Source organism: Muscardinus avellanarius (genome assembly GCF_963383645.1).
Source record: "Muscardinus avellanarius genome assembly, chromosome: 8".
NCBI classification, from domain to species: Eukaryota; Metazoa; Chordata; class Mammalia; order Rodentia; family Gliridae; genus Muscardinus; species Muscardinus avellanarius.
In genome coordinates, this window is record NC_137794.1 from 62,491,791 (window position 1) to 62,508,033 (window position 16,243).

The following is a 16,243-nucleotide window of genomic DNA, read 5'->3' on the forward strand; positions in this document are numbered from 1 at the left end:
TTAGTCCCCTGGGGCAGGAGGGAGACAGTTTACTGAGGGTTCAGATGATTCCTGCATAGAGATGAATTGCGCTACAGAAGAGTTGCCCGGAGCTCGTGGCAGCCACCACTTTACAGCCAAAGCAAGCCAGTCTGCTTTTTAAAAGTCTTAAAGGTGTCCATTGTCTCAACACTCAAGGTTGCTCACAAACATAGACGAAAAAAGACCCACAGAGGATTCTTATCTTCCAACATAGGGCACTGACCAGACTTGGACCGAAGTGAAGCTGGACTTCCTCGCTTTGTTGCTCTTGGCTCCTATCCACTGCAGTCATCTACCTCTTAAAAATTTTTGTATTCCCTTAAATATTTTAGGCCTTTGTTCTGGGATGCAGTTAAGTTACTAGGAAACAGTTTATCCTTTTAAGGCTAGGCTTTATAAAAGGGACTGGAGTGCCTCTATTCTGGAGCTAATTATTTCCAAAGCAGTACCTTTCGGAGGATTCCTACTTGAAATCCCGTGTGTCAGTAGGACTTTCTACTCTGGAGAGAACGTGAATGATTTCTGGCTACGGTGAGCTCCAGGGTTAATCTGCATGATCCCAGTTGGTCTCCCAGTCCCCTGATTTCAAAGTTTCCTTTAATGCATGTATAGACATCTTCTGGGCTATAAAACCGCTGTTTCATATATTTTCAGACTGTTTCTAGTTGTTTAAGTCCTTTGTTAATATATCATGGCCAGAAATGGTAGTTTTTAATCCATTCTTCTTTTCTTTTCTTTTCTTCTTTTCTTTTTTCTCCTTTTTTCTTCTTTCTTTCTTTTCTTCCTTTCTTTCTTTCTTCCTTTCTTTTGTACTGAGGATGGAACCCAGGGGCTTTCTACCTCTGGGAGATACTTCCAGACCTATTGTATATTTTATTTGGAAACAGGGTTTCACTAAGCTGCTGAGAAGCCTCACTAAGTAGCTGAGGCTGGCTTCAAACCTATGTGATCCTCCTGTCTCTGCCTCCCAAGTACTGAGATTACAAGTGTGCACCACTACGCCTGGCTCTAATCCATTATTCTTTTTTTTTTTTTTTTTTTTTTTTTTTTTTTTTTTGGTGGTACTGGGGTTCCTGGAAGCCCTTCTGCCTCCGGGCTACACTCCCACGGGCTACACTCCCAGACCTATTTTTTAACTTTTTTATGTGAAAACAGGGTCTCTTAAGCCAGCAAGGCTGGCTCCGAACCAGCGCGATCCTCCTGTCTCCGCCTCCCAAGCGCAGGGATTACAAGCGTGTGCCTGGCTTCCATTATTCTTGAGGGAGGTCACTACAGTTTGGATCTTGTATCCTCCAAAGGTCCATGTAGTAAAAGGCTTTATCCAACTCTTGAGAGATGACAGCAATTTTAAGAGATGAGGCCATAGTGAGAGGTCTTCAGTTCACTGGGGGATGTGCCTTTGAAGGGTATTTGGGGACCTCAATCTTTTCCCTTCTCTTTTACTTTCTGGCCTTGTGGTGAGTAGCTTTGTAAGCAATAGAGCCATGTAATCACAGACTAGAGCCCCCCAAACTGTGATCCAACACATACCTTTTCTGTTTTTAAGTTGATTATCTGAGGTGTTTGTTATAGTAGCAAAAAGCTGACTTACACAGGTCCCTTTATACATAGTTGGACTTCTGTTTCTCTCTGTGTACGACATTTTACCTTGCAAGTTCTAGCTTTTATGGCCTCTTCGGAACTGAATTTTGTTTTCTCAAGTTATGCAGTCCAGCTGGCTTTGCCTTCGTGTCTCCTCCTGAAGTCCCATACTGATTCGGCAGCAATTGGAGATTGCCTCATTTCTTTCTTTATGGTAGTATGGGTCTATATCTCATGTGTGAAAAACAGTTTAATATACTTTTAGACTGTTTCTAGTTGTGTAAGACCCTTGTTAATCCACCATGGCCAGAAATGGAAGTCTCTAACCCATTATACTGAAAACTGGTCAATAAAAGGGAAGAATTGAGTGTTTTTCCTGTTTAGAAAGAACCAACTCTGAGTATAACATAATAGTTGATAAGGAGAAATTTCTCTCTATAGAACATTTCTAGGTCACACAAAAAAAGGATGAAAGAATTACAGTAGAATTAGAATGTCACCATTTTGTAAAACCCTCATAATTTAATGGGTCTAATTAATAATTAAGACTTCTACAATAGACCCAGGCATGCTGGTGCACACTTGTAAACCCAGAATCTGGGAGGCTGAGACAGGAAGATCGCAGTTCGCTGACAGCATCAGCTATTTGTGAGGCCCTTTGCAACTCATGAGACTCTGTTTCAAAATAAAGAGTAAAATTCAGGGCTTGGGGAGGGTGGCTGGGAAGTAGAATGCCATCCATAGTACTGCAAAAAAAAAAAAAGAATTCTACAATAATGATACATAAATGGAACCTGAATTTTATCATTTTATAGGAAATATACAGGCAAAAGAATATGTCAAATAACATCATAGGGATATATTCTACCTCTGAGCTACACCCCCAACCCTATGTTTTTTTATTCTTTATTTTGAAACAGGGTCTACTGAGTTGTAAAGGGGCCTCACAAGTAGCCAAGGCTGTTTGCAGACCCGGATCCTCCTGCCTCAACTTTCCCAATGCTGGGATTACAAGCATGTGCCACCATGCCCAGTGACCGAGATTTTTTAATAACAAATAAATGATTTCATTATAAATAAGACAAAAAGAGGTAAAGAGGGAACTTAAGCCCAAAAGAGACTTAAGAAACATGGTAACTAATTATTGGATATGGACCTTGTAGGGAATCCCGAATCAAATTGTATGAACAAAACCCAAACCAAACAAAAATTTGTCAGAGAAATTTAAACCTATTTCATGGCATTGAGAAATTATTGCCAGGTGTGGTGTTACATGCCTATACTCCCAGTACTTGGGAGGCTGAGACAAGTGAATTGCAGCTTTGAGAACAGCCTCAGTAATTTAGTGAGGCCCTCAGCAACTTAGTGAGAACCTGTTTCACAATAAAAAAAAAAATAAAATAGGCCGGGCGTGGTGGCGCACACTTGTAATCCCGGCGCTTGGGAGGCAGAGACAGGAGGATCGCGCAGGTTCGAAGCCAGCCACGCGCGCTGGCTTAGGAGACCCTGTTTCCAAATAAAAATGTAAAAAAATAGGTCTGGGAGTGTAGCCCGGAGATAGAAGGGCTTCCAGGAACCCCAGTACCACCAAAAAAAAAAAATAATAATAATAATAAAATAAAATAAAATAGGACTGGGGGATATAGCTCCAAGGTAGAATACCCCTGGATAAAATTGTCACTAAGTTTTTTAGGTGGAATATGGATATTGTACTTGTTTTATCAAGACATATGCCAAACAATCCACCCATTTAACAATACACAATTCAGTGACTTTAAGTGTATTTACGGAATTGTGAGACCATTACTACAATCAATTTTAGAACATTTTCTCACATCAAAAAGAAACTCCACATTCCTTAGTCATCACACTGTTCCTCCCATCCAGAACCACTCCTGCCTAGGTAACTACTAGCCTATGTTTTCTGTAGATTTTTTAATAATGAGATTTCATATGAATGGAATCATAAAAGATGTAGTACTTTGTGATCGTCTTCTTTCCCTTAACGTTTTCAAGGTCCATCATGTTGTAGCGTCTATCAGTGCTTTGTTCCTTTTATTTGCTGAATAATACTTCATTGTAGAGCTACATATCTTCTATTTACCCATTCATTGGTTGATGAACATTGGTTGGTTTCTGCTTTTGACTATTGTGAATAATGCTGCTGTGAGCATTCATGAGGAAGTGTGTGTGTGTGTGTGTATGTGTGTGTGTGTGTGTAGAGTTTCTCTTGTATATACCCAGAAGTAGAATTGCTAGGTTGTATGGTAATTCTATGTTTAGCCTTTTGAGGAGCTACCAGACTGTTTTGAAAAGCAGCTACATCAATTTTATATTCCCAATATCTCCACATCTGTGCCAATGCTTATTATATATTTTTTGTTTTTATTTTATATAGTCATAATCACTAGGACTTATGTAACAAAGTACCACTTTAGTGGGCGACTGAGAACAATAGAAATGTATTGTCTCACAGTTTGAGAGGCCAGAAGTCTGAAAGCGAGGTGTTGGCATGGTCCCAAGCTCTCTCTGAAACTTTTATCGGACTGACTGATTTGCAGTGTGGAGAATCAGACCCAGGGCACTGTGTGTACCAGGTGAACACTCTTTCACTGATCTGCACCTCTGGTGCTCTCTGAAACTTTTAGAGGCAGATCCCTCCTTGCCTCTTGTAACCTCATTTACTCTCCATCAATACTGGATGTTCCTTGCTGGTAGATGCGTCACCCCAATCTCTGCCTCTCTTGTCACGTGATCATCTTCCTGTGTGTGTGTCTCTCCTCTTTTTATAAGAACATCAGTAATGTTGAATCAAGGGCCCACTCGCTTAACTGAATACATCTTCAATGACCCTATTTCCAATAAAGGTCACATGTTGCCAGGCATGGTGGCACACACTTGTAATCACAGCACTTGGAAGGCTGAGACTGGAGGATCACAGTTTGCAGACAGCCTCAGGTACTTAGTGAGGCCCTCTGCAACTCAGTGAGACCCTGTTTCAAATAAAAATACAAAATAGCTCAGAGGTCAAATGCCCCTGGCTTCCATTCCCAGACCCACCAAAAAAAAAAAAAAAAAGGTCACATGTTGAGGTAATGGGAATTAGGACTTACTCTCTTTTTAGGAAGATGCAATTCAATTTAAACACCATTCTGTAGGGTACAAAATGGTATATCATTTTGGTTATTTATTTATTATCTGTGCGGTACTGGAGGTGGAACCCAGGGACATTTTACCTCTGATCTACACCTCTAGCCCTATTTTATTTATTTTTTATTTTGAAACAAGGTCTTACTAAGTTGTGGAAGGCCTCATGAAATTGCTACGGCTGGTCTCTAAGCTGTGATCCCCCTGTCTCAGCTTCCAGGTACTGGGATTACAAGCATGCACCACCATGCCTGCCTTTATTTTTTTAACTAGGTCACTTGCCTTTCTATTATTGGATTTAATCATTTTATATATCCTAGATATATAAATATCTTAACACATTCTAGAATATACTTTATATATTCTAGTCTTTAAACTAGAATATACATTCTAGAATATAGTTTATATATACTAGTCCCTTGTCAGTTATGCAACTTGCAAAAATATTCTCATGTTCTGTGGTTGGCCTTTTATTTCTCTATGATATCTTTTGAATAACACAAGTTTTAAGTTTTGTTAATACCTAATTTATTATTTGTTGCTACTGATTGTGCTTTTGGTGTCATATTTAAGCTATTGTTGCCTAATCCAAGGTAGCCAAAAATATGCCTATGTTCTCTTTAATCCTTTTATATCTAAAAGGTTGGTAGTGCAGTCTCCTCTTTCATTCCCAATCTATTGACACTTTATTAATGAATGAGTTTATGTTGTAAACTTATAGCTGTTTATTATAAACAACAACTTTTTGCTTTATATCCTGTAGGACATCATGAGTCAGGCTCGTTTTCTTTTTAATTTTGTGTTGGTTAAAGGTATAAAAGTGTTCTATTTGACATAATTTGGATGAGCACTTGAATATTTATTAATTAATCTTACATTAACTCAATGACGACAGAATTAAAAATTAACTTCGAGTGTTTGAAACTATTTAAAATACTACACAGAGCTTTCGCTGCCATTTTCCAGTAATTCGCTAAAATGACAACACAAAGGGGGAGAGGAGAGGATCCTGATATGTGTTCTCTAGGCCTTTTACAAAACATGCAGTTGCTTCTTTGGCCACATACACAAATCTACAAGAAGGGTGATGTAGACATTAAGGGTATGGGTACTGTTCCAAAGGGAATGCCTCACAAGTGTTACCATGGGAAAACTGGAAGAGTCTACAATGTTACCCAACATGCTGTTGTCATTGTGGTAAACAAGCAGGTCAAGGGCCAGATTCTTGCTAAGTGAATTACCGTGTGTATTGAGCATATTTTAAGCACTCCAAGAGTTGAAACAACTTCCTGAAGTGGGTGAAGGAAAACGATCAGAAGAAGAAGGAAGCCAAAAGAAAGGCGCCTGGGTTCAGCTGAAGGCTAGCCTGTTCCACCCAGAGAAGCACACTTTGTGAGAACCAATGAAAAGGAGCCTAGCTGCTGGAACCTATTCCCTTGGAATTCATGGCATAATAGGTATAAGAAAAATAAAGACCCCTGGACTGTAAAAATGGGGAAAAAATACTACATAGAAAGTAGTACAGCAGAAAAGACATGTTTCATCAGTCTCTTTAGCACATATTTTAGCATCTATTTGTTTATTGAACTATAATTTATTTTTTACTTATTGTGTTATTGGGTGTGATACCCAGAGGCATGCTACCTCCAAGCTACACCCCAGCCCTATTTTTTAATTCTTTATTTTGAAACAGAGTCTCACTGAGTTGCAGAGGGCCTCACTAAGTAGCTGAGGCTGTCTGTGAACCACGATCCTCCTGTTTCAGCCTCCCAAATGCTGGGGTTACAAGCATGCACCACCATGCCTGGCTCTTGAACTGTAATTTAACAATAGCATATCACAGTGTTTGTTTTCCAGTAGGCCACCTAGATGTGCTGCCTCTGAATGGAGCTGGTCATTATTTCCAGTTAAACACACTGACAAAAGTATCCAGTGGTGTATGGCCATACTTTTTATTTATTTATTTATTTATTTATTTATTTATTTATTTATTTTTGGTGGTACTAGGAGTGGAACCCAACGGCTTTCTACCTCCAGGCTACACTCCCAGACTATACTTTATTTGGAAACAGGGTCTCACTAAGTAGGTGGGGCTGGCTTTGAACCTGTGTGATCCTCCTGTCTCAGCCTCCCAAGCGCGGGGATTACAAGCATGCACCACCATGCCCAGCTATAGCCATACTTTTTTAGTGAAGTATAAATAATATCTTATGTATACAAAATATATATGTGAGTAGTTAATATATATCCTTATAACAGTAGAGGACATTTAAAAAAATTGTTCTTAGAACTCGCCTACCTTTGTTATTTCATCTTCAAATAGATCACAATTATAACTGAAGGTCAGTCTTGAGCACAAGAAAAGTTGCTTTGACAGCTAGGCAATTTGCCTTGTGCCTTTTTTAGTTATTAAAACTCTCTTGTGTCTCATTTTCTTTTTTATTTCATTTTATTTTATTGAGGAATTTTTTTTATTGGTGCACTGTATTCATACATCATAGTGGGATAAAAAAAAAACTTTTGTAGACATACATGCACACATGACCCATTTAGCCCCTACCTGATCCCCACCCCATTCCCTCCCCATCCCTCCTTCCCATGCTTGGCTTACTGGTTGACATCTAGTATTATAGCAATTTATCCAAAATTAAAAATGGTAATCTCACAGAACAGTTTCATTTGTCTGATACCAAGCTTTTGATGACTTAAAGATAACATTTCAATATTTCTTTTTGCTTTCTTTCTTACCAGAGAATATTTTTTTCTTTTTTCTTTTTTTTTTTTTTAGGTGAAACTATACATTTATTTATTTATTTTTCAGAAAAAAATCTATCCTAATATGGAATATAGACTCTAGATACCCAAAATGATCTCAAAAAAGAACAAAGCTAGAAGATGTATATTTTCTGATTTCAAACCATATAAAGCTACAATAATTGAAACAGTGTTGTACTGTTATAAAGGCAGATATGTAAACCATTGGAGTTAAATAAAAGCCTAGAGATGAATTCTTCCATATATTGTCAAGTTATTTTTGACAAGGTTTACACAAACATTTGGTGGAGGAAGTAATAATCTTTTAACTAAATATTGTTGAAAAATAATAATTACATGAAAAAGAATAAAATTGGACCCTTACCTAACACATATACAAATATTAACTCAAAATAGACAAAATACCTAAATATAAATCTTAAGACTATAAACTTTTAGAAGAAAATCTGGGTCATTAAACCTCACAACATTGAAATTGGCAGTGATTTCTTGGATATGATTTCAGTGGTACAGACAACAGAAGGGTATACAAACTCCCTAAAAAATAAAAAAAATTGTATATCCAAAGACAATGTAAACAGAGTTCAAAGTTACTAATAGAATGGGATAAAATATTTCCAAATGCTATATCTGAAGGTATATTAATATTCCAACTAGAAATCCTAAAAATTAGCAACAATAAAACAAACAATACAATTTAGAGATAGGTAAAAGACTAACATAAATAATGAATCTTCACAGATAACCAATCTTAGTTGTCTGTTGGATGGAAAATCTTGTTTCTCTGGTTCTGGTGTGTGTTACCTATTTCTTCTTTGTAATTATTCTCTTTGAGTATTTTCTCTAGCACTGGTTTTGAAGACATAAATTCCTTCAGTTTCTGTTTGTCATGGAAGCTTCTTATTTCCCCATCTAATTTGATAGGAAATTTTGCTGGGTAGGAAATTTTTGGCTGGAAGTTGTTTTCTTTCAGAGTTTGGAATATGTTACTCCAAGCCCTTCTGGCTCTCATGACTTGGTTTGGGAAGTCTGGAGTGATTCTAATTGGTTTGCCTCTGAATATCACTTGGCCCTTTGGTTTTGTTGCCTTTAAGATTCTCTGCTTGGCTTCCACATTGGTCATCTTGACAATTATGTGGCATGGGGATCCTCTTCTCTGATCCTGTCTAAAGGGAGTTCTATAAGTTTCCTGGACCTGTGTATCAACCTCTTGCTCTATGTTTGGAAAATTTTCTGCTATTACTTCCTTGAAGAGATTGTTGATCCCTTTGGTTTCACCTTCTTTTCCCTCCTCTATTCCGATTATTCTTAGGTTAGCTCTCTTAAAATGGGCCCATATTTCTTCAATGTCAGATTCCTGCTGTTGGATATTTTTTCTAAATTAGAAACTATGCGTTCATTTTTGGAGTGCTCATCTTCTAAGAGCGAGATTCTATTCTCCATGTGGTCTAATCGGTTGTTTGTACTTTGAATAAGGGCTTTACTTCATTAATTGCATCCTTTATCTCTTTTTGGCTCTCTCTGAATTCTTTTCTAAACACCTCTATTATTTCTACAGTTATTTTCCTGATTTGATCTTCTAGAAATCTCTGAATTTCTGTTTTATCAGGTTCTGATGTTGTGGGGTTGTGGGCATTCATTGCTCCAGTATTATTCCTCTTTCCCATGATTTCGGAAGTTTGTGTCTTCTCTGGGTTCTTCCCTTGGGTCACTATGACTTTACTTAAGGTGCTCTGGATCTCGAGTCTGTGGTATCTCAGTCCCCACTACTCCTTTACTGGGTTGTATTGCAGTCTCATACCCAGGGAGTCAATCGAGGCTGCTTTAGACCATGGGGGGGAGCCAGGTTGGGCGTTCTCTCTGGTGTGATATCTCTGCCACCGCCACTCCCCCATTGGGTCAAGTCCCTGGGGGTGCAGTACTGGGATTTCTTCTCCATGGGCTGCAATTTGACTCAATGTTGTTGAGTGCGCTGATGGAGCTGTAGTGGACTCGGTTAATTTGCTGCTGCCGCAGCCGGTGGCCTCTCATTTTCTTTTATTGTTTTTCATCTTTGACAGCCTTCATAAAATTTTATGAAGAAGCCGGGCATGGTGACACACCCTTGTAATCCCCGCACTTGGGAGGCAGAGACAGGAGAATCGTGCTGGTTTGAAGCCAGCCTCTCTGGCTTAAGAGACCCTGTTTCCAAATAAAAATATAAAAATGGGTCTGGGAATGTACCCCGGAGGTAGAAGGGTTTCCAGGAACCCCAGTACCACCAAAAAAAAAAAAATTATGAAAAAGAAGTATTTTTTGATCTACCAAAATGCAATTCTACAGCCAGGAGTGGTGGCGCACGCTTGTAATCCCAGCATTTGGGAGGCTGAGACCTGGAGGATCGCGGTTTGCGGACAGCCTCAGCTACTTAGTGAAGCCCTCTGCAACTTAGTGAGACCCTGTTTCAAAATAAAGAATAAAAAATCAGGATGAGAGTGTAGCTCAACGGTAGAATGCCCCTGGGTTCCATCTCCAGTTCCACAAAAAAAATTAATTAATTAAAAACCAAAATGCAATTCTACATATTTTATATCACTGATTTATTTTGTGGAAAACACAATACATAGAATTACTAGACGTTTTATATGGCATTTGTGTTTAGAGGAGGTGGTGTCTGAAATTTGAGAGCTAAAGGTGCTAGATCCCACTTTCTGCATTATATACAGGTCAAGATTAATGGAACCAGGTACATTATTCTCCAAGTGATTGAGAAGGGTGGGAATTTTAGAGATTGAAATGGATCATTGAACAGTCAATTAAGCCTTTGAGTGATTTAAAAGATAAATAGTAGGACAAAATCCATTCCAACAACTGATTCCGTTATGTAAAACAAACCTACAGGATTTGAAGTGCAACCAGTTCTGTTTTATATTAAGGCAAGTATAAACCAACTTAATTTTGGACCTGCCTCCAGCCCCGGATTATGTTTGGTATGAGGACAAAGAGGCATACAGCATGAATACACAAGGAATCAGTAGAGAGAGAAGGCTCTCTGCCAGGGAAGCTTGGCAAAGAACTCTAAGAGGAAGGGGAACTTTCTCTGTCAAATCAACTTTGGCTCTCTGGAATGGAGAGCATAGAGAGAGAAGGACTAAGGAAAGCCAACCCTATTCTACTTGTTGATACCTTAACAAGCTGTGATTTTTGAAAGGGGATAAAGGACCAAAGTGTGGGTAGCATTCTGTTCCCTTGAGTCAATCCTAATGAAGTGGGAGGTTCTTGAAGAAATTAATTTCCATTTAAATTCATGCGTGACCCTCTTCCAGAAACCTCCAAGTGTTTTGTAATTTTTGTTGAGAATTTCAAATGATCCAGCAATAATAAGGTCTCTTTTTTTTTTTTGACATGTTCTATTTCTATGAGGCTAAATTTTGTTTTGAATGCCTGATTCTGACTGTAGAATTTTTTTCTCAAAATCAGAATAACTGATTATTTTATTTTCTGTTTACTGATTTAATATGAAAAAATAAATCATGATCCTCATACTCCCAAAGCAATCAGGTTTTTCATACAGGGTACTATACTCACAGAATTCCTGTAGGAGTTGATGCCAAATTTCCTGGCAACTAAACAGTGGTTGATTCCAGGGTGTTTCTGACTTAAAGACACAGTGGTACTGCTCACCAAATAGAAACCTGTCCTTCAGTGCATTTTGTACTTAACAGGAGACAGAAGCAGTGAAATGGGTGGGTTTCACCAGGACATTGCAGAATAACAGAAGTCTGTGCTCTACTCTATCTCCCACCCCCACCACCCCCAAAAAAAGCAGCACTTGAAAAAGAGTGACTTCGCTTTCTCATCAGAAATGACTTTGATGCAGTGTGCATGTATGTCTCTACCAACTGGTACTCCATTAAGATATACGAATACAGCCAGACATGGTGGCACACGCTTGTAATCCCAGCATTTGGGAGGATTGTGGTTCTAGGGCAGCCTCAGCTACTTAATAGGCCCTTTGCAACTCAATGCGACCCTGTTTCAAAATAAAGAATAATATATAGGGCTGGAGGTGTATCTCAGAGGTAGAATGCCCCTCCGTTTCATCCCCCATGCCAAAAAAAAAAAAAGATATACGACTACAGTGCACCAATAAAAAAAATATTAAAAAGAAATGACTTTGGCCAGGCGTGGTGGTGCACGCTTGTAATCCCTGCGCTTGGGAGGTGGAGACAGGAGGATCGCGCAGGTTCGAAGCCAGCCGTGCTAGCTTAAGAGACCCTGTTTCCAAAAATAAAAAAAGTATAAAATAGGTCAGGGAGTGTAGCCCAGAGGTAGAAGGGCTTCCAGGAACCCCAGTACCACAAAAAAAAAAAGAAAAGAAAAGAAAAGAAAGAAAAGAAAAGAAAGAAAGAAAGAAAGAAAGAAAGAAAGAAAGAAAGAAAGAAAGAAAGAAAGAAAGAAAGAAAGAAAAGAGAAGAAATGACTTTGATTCTCTTAGTGTGGTCAGCTTTTGATTATCTGTGGACAGATTTTTTTGTGTGAACCTTACCTGCACAAGGACCTACTATATAGTAACATCCCACTGATGAACAATCACCCAGTTGGGCAGTGTCATGGGAATTAAAGGAAGTCACTTCAATTCTTTTTCCCTACTCATGTTCTGTCTCCCTTCATGCATCATGCATCTGAGCTATGAATTCTTTAATTGCCTCCTCATCATTTTGATGCTACCATAGTCACTTTTTCTCAAGATATGCCTCTTTGTGGTTAAAATAGAACTATACAAAGCTGAACAGGATATTTGCTTTCATTCCATGTGACATTTATATATTCATGTAGCCCCAAAGGAGACTCTGAATTTAATTCTTTTTTTTTTTTACATGGAAAAAAAATCTGTTAACCATAATGCCATCTTTGTGTTCTGGTTTTTCCATACAACAACTATTAAATACAAGGTATCTCTGGTTCCTCAAATTTTCTGGTCAGTCTGGGATTTATTCCTTCTTCCCTCCCTCCCTCCCTCCCTCCCTCCTAAGTTTCTTTCTTTCTTTCTCTTTTTCCTTCTTTTTCTTTTTCTTTTTTTTTATGGTACAGGGATTGAACACAGAGGCATTCTAACTTTGAGCTACACCCCAGCCTGATTTTATTTCTTATTTGGATACAAGGTCTTGCTGGGTTGAAGAGAGGCTCACTACTAACTGAGGCTGTCTTTGAACCTGCAATCTTCCTGCCTCAGCCTCCCAAGTACAGAGATTACAGGCATGCACCACCATACCTGGCTATGGAATATCTTTCAATTATGTTTTTAATTTGAATTACCATTTGTATTTTTGTATGGTATATATATATATATATATATATATATATATATATATATATATATATCCTGGTATATTTTTTGCACACTTATTTTTAAAATGGAATTATTTTTGACCTTACATCTTATGTCCCAAATACTTGATTTTTGTAAAAAATTAGCTGACCCTTCTTTACTACTTCATAGGTATGTATTATATTTCAGAATATAGATTATTAGTATAAGGTAATGGGTAATGTTATATTCTCTCTCTCTCTCTCTCTCTCTCTCTCTCTCTCTCTCTCTCTGTTACTAGGGATTGAACCCAGGGGTACTCTACCTCTGAGCTATACCCCTAGTCCTATTTTATTTTCATTTTGAAACAAGGTCTCACTAGGTTGATGAGAATTTCACTACTTGCTAAGGCTGTTCAGTCTCAGCCTCCCAAGTACTGGGATTATAGGCATGCATCACTATGCCCAGTTTTATTTTATTTTTAAATGGTTTTTACTATAGAGCTGACAAGAGAACCCGAGAGTCACACCTTTTCTTTATATAACTGACATAATATTTTCCTTTCTTATTTTCAACTTAAAGACATTTTCTCTGGCTGAAGTTTTTACAATAATGTCATGTCCTTGAAACTTTATCCTTTAAAGTCAAGAGATCTTACATGTGTTTTTTTTTAAGATTTAAAGAAGTTTATTAAAAGATAGAAATACCGAAAATAGAAATTTAGACCCCTGGGAATAATTCCCCGAAAAACTCCCCAAAGAAACAAACAAAAACAAAACAAAACAAAAAAAAACACAAATAGAGAAAAAGAAAAAACAGAAAAAGAGGAAAAAGATAGAAATACAGAGAATAGGAAAAGCTCCATACCAGACTGGCATGGAGGGGTGACTCGAAATGAATACACCCGAGATCTTACATGTTTTAAAGAGTGGAGTTTTAAAGCCGGGTGTGGTGGCGCACACTTGTAATCCCAGCATTCAGGAGGCTGAGACCTGGAGGATTGTGGTTCGTGGACAGCCTCAGCTACTTAGTGAGGCCCTCTGTAACTCAGTAAGACCTGGTTTCAAAATAAAGAATAAAAAATAGGGCACAGGGTGCCCTTGGGTTCCATCCCCAGACCTGAAAAAAAAAATGATTGGAGTTTTAAACTATATATATTCTAATGACATTTTATTAAGAAAATGTTTCTGGTTTATCTTATTAATTAAATTATAATTGTATTGTATGCCACATCCATATTCAATATAATTTGAAGCCCTTACATTGAGGTCATTTATGGTATACCCACTGTGATCACTAAAATGGAAAGAGGTGGAAATGCTAGATGCTGACAAGGATGCAGAAAAGGTAGAACGTTTATACATTACCAGTCAGAGTAGTGCTGGAACCACTCTGGAAAGCCATTTAGCAGTATCTACTAAGCCAAGTATATTACTTTACTCTATAGACATGTATGCATAAGTTTGCCCAAAAGTATATACTAAAATGTTCACAGGAGTCCCAAACTGTAAACTATACCAATACTCACTGTTATGAACTGAATTTTGTTGTGTTACCCCAAAAGTCATAAGCTGAAAGCTTAACCTCTGATGTGACTGTATTTGGAGGTAGGGCTTTTAAAGAGGTAATTAAGGATAAATGATTCTTTAGGGGGACCCCTACTTCAGCTTAATTGGTATCCTTATCAGAAGAGGACATTTGAGCAAAGACATGCATGTGTGGTGGAAAGACCACGTGAGTACAGCAAGGTGGGCATTGCTAGCCAGCCCTAGAAGCAACCCGTTCTGTCATGCCTAGAGCTGGAGCTTCTAGCCTCCAGAACTGTGAAAAAATAAGCCTTTTAGCCTGTGGTGTTTCATTATGGCAATCCTAGCACATGAATAAACTCATCAGCAGTACAGTGATAATGAATTGCGGTATTTCCACGCAATATAGTATAGCAAGAACAGTAAACAAACTACTTCTACCTACGTTGATATAGATGAGTCTCACAAGCATAAATGCATCAAAGAAGCCATGCAGGGGTGAAGTTATAGCTGATGCTACAGTGCTTGCCTAGCAAAGAAGAAGGAGAAGAAAAAAGGGAAAGAGGAAAAGGAGAAGAAGGAGAAGGAAAAGGGGGAAGGAGGAGGAAACTGTTGCCACCAGGCACGTGTTAATAAAGGGAATGAGTTTATATGAAGCAATTTGTACTTAATGCCAAAGTCAGTAAAAAGTGAAAGACATTTTCCCATACTAAAATCTACTTGGAATTTGGAAACACTTTTTCTAGGATTCACCCTGACTTTCCAGCTTGCCGTTATCCTTAACTCTCCTCTGGTTCTTCATGCCAGAAGGACTGTGGGTTTCTTGTCAGTTTCAGTTGTCCTGGTCAGTACTGCCTGTGCTACCTGTCCAGTCTGAAGGCTGTAAAAACGCGTGTAACTCGCTCCATATTCTTGGGAGCTCTACTCCAGAATGCACCCTTTTCTGTTCACTGTTCAGTGCTTTTTGAGATCTGTTTTTAGGTGTTGTCTCAAGTGTCTAGCTGCTGTCAGCAGGAGGATTGGTCGGGGTGGAGTTCACACAGTTCTACTGGTAGCAAAATTCTTTTCCTTTATTCTAACAGAGCGCCCCCTCAAGTATCTTCCAGGGAAGTGCATTTTGGAGGTCTCACACGTCTAAAAAAAATGTTTATTTTATTTGTGTAATAGTTTGACTAGGCATGTGTAGTTTATAATAATATTCCCGTAGAATTACTTTGGATACTATGTCATTATCTTCAAGTTTCCATTATTGCTGTTGCAGGATCTGATTTGAATCCGTTTATTGATCTTTTATATTTGACCCTTTTTTTTTTCTCTTAAAGTTTTTAGGTTTTCTGAAATTATCTGATAATATGCCTTAGAATAGAGCTTTTTAACATTTGTTTTATATTTCCTTTTTCCTTTTCCATTTCTTGTACTAGACATTTTGGACTCTGGCAACTTTGAAAGCCATAGCCTTTTATTCTAGGAAAACTTTTTTCTTTTATTCTTTCCTTCTTTTCTTTCCTTATATCATTTAGAACTTCTCCCACATAGTTATTGATTACCTAATTCTATTTTCTGGGTTGATCCTCTAATTTCATTTTATTTTCTATTTTCCATCTTTTTGCTCTATTTTCTGAAAAATTACCTGGACTTTTTTTTTTCCAGTTATTTTCTCTAAAATTTGACTTAGTATTTAGTATTTTTTATACCCTCACTGTTCTTTTGATCACAAAATTTTATGGATGAAATTTCTGCTTTTTTGTGTGTGGTACTGGGGAGTATACTGAAATATATACAGAATACATTCTATATATAGAATGTATTCAGAGGTAGAGGCATTCTACCTCTGAGCTACACCCACAGTGCAATTTTATTTTGAAATAGTGTTTCACTAAATTGTGGAGGCCAGCTTTAAACA

The 16,243-nt window shown here is 38.0% G+C and overlaps 1 protein-coding gene and 1 pseudogene across 3 annotated transcripts in view; both read left to right on the forward strand.

The window, feature by feature from the left end:
* AFG1L (AFG1 like ATPase) overlaps positions 1-16,243 on the forward strand; it is a gene marked incomplete at both ends in the record, with an annotated part of 206,104 nt that overhangs the window by 139,571 nt on the left and 50,290 nt on the right. The gene's annotated exons all lie outside the window — the stretch shown is intronic.
* Positions 5,727-6,203, forward strand: LOC308266364 (large ribosomal subunit protein eL21-like; annotated as a pseudogene). The gene has a single exon. The product of its transcript is annotated as a large ribosomal subunit protein eL21-like (transcript).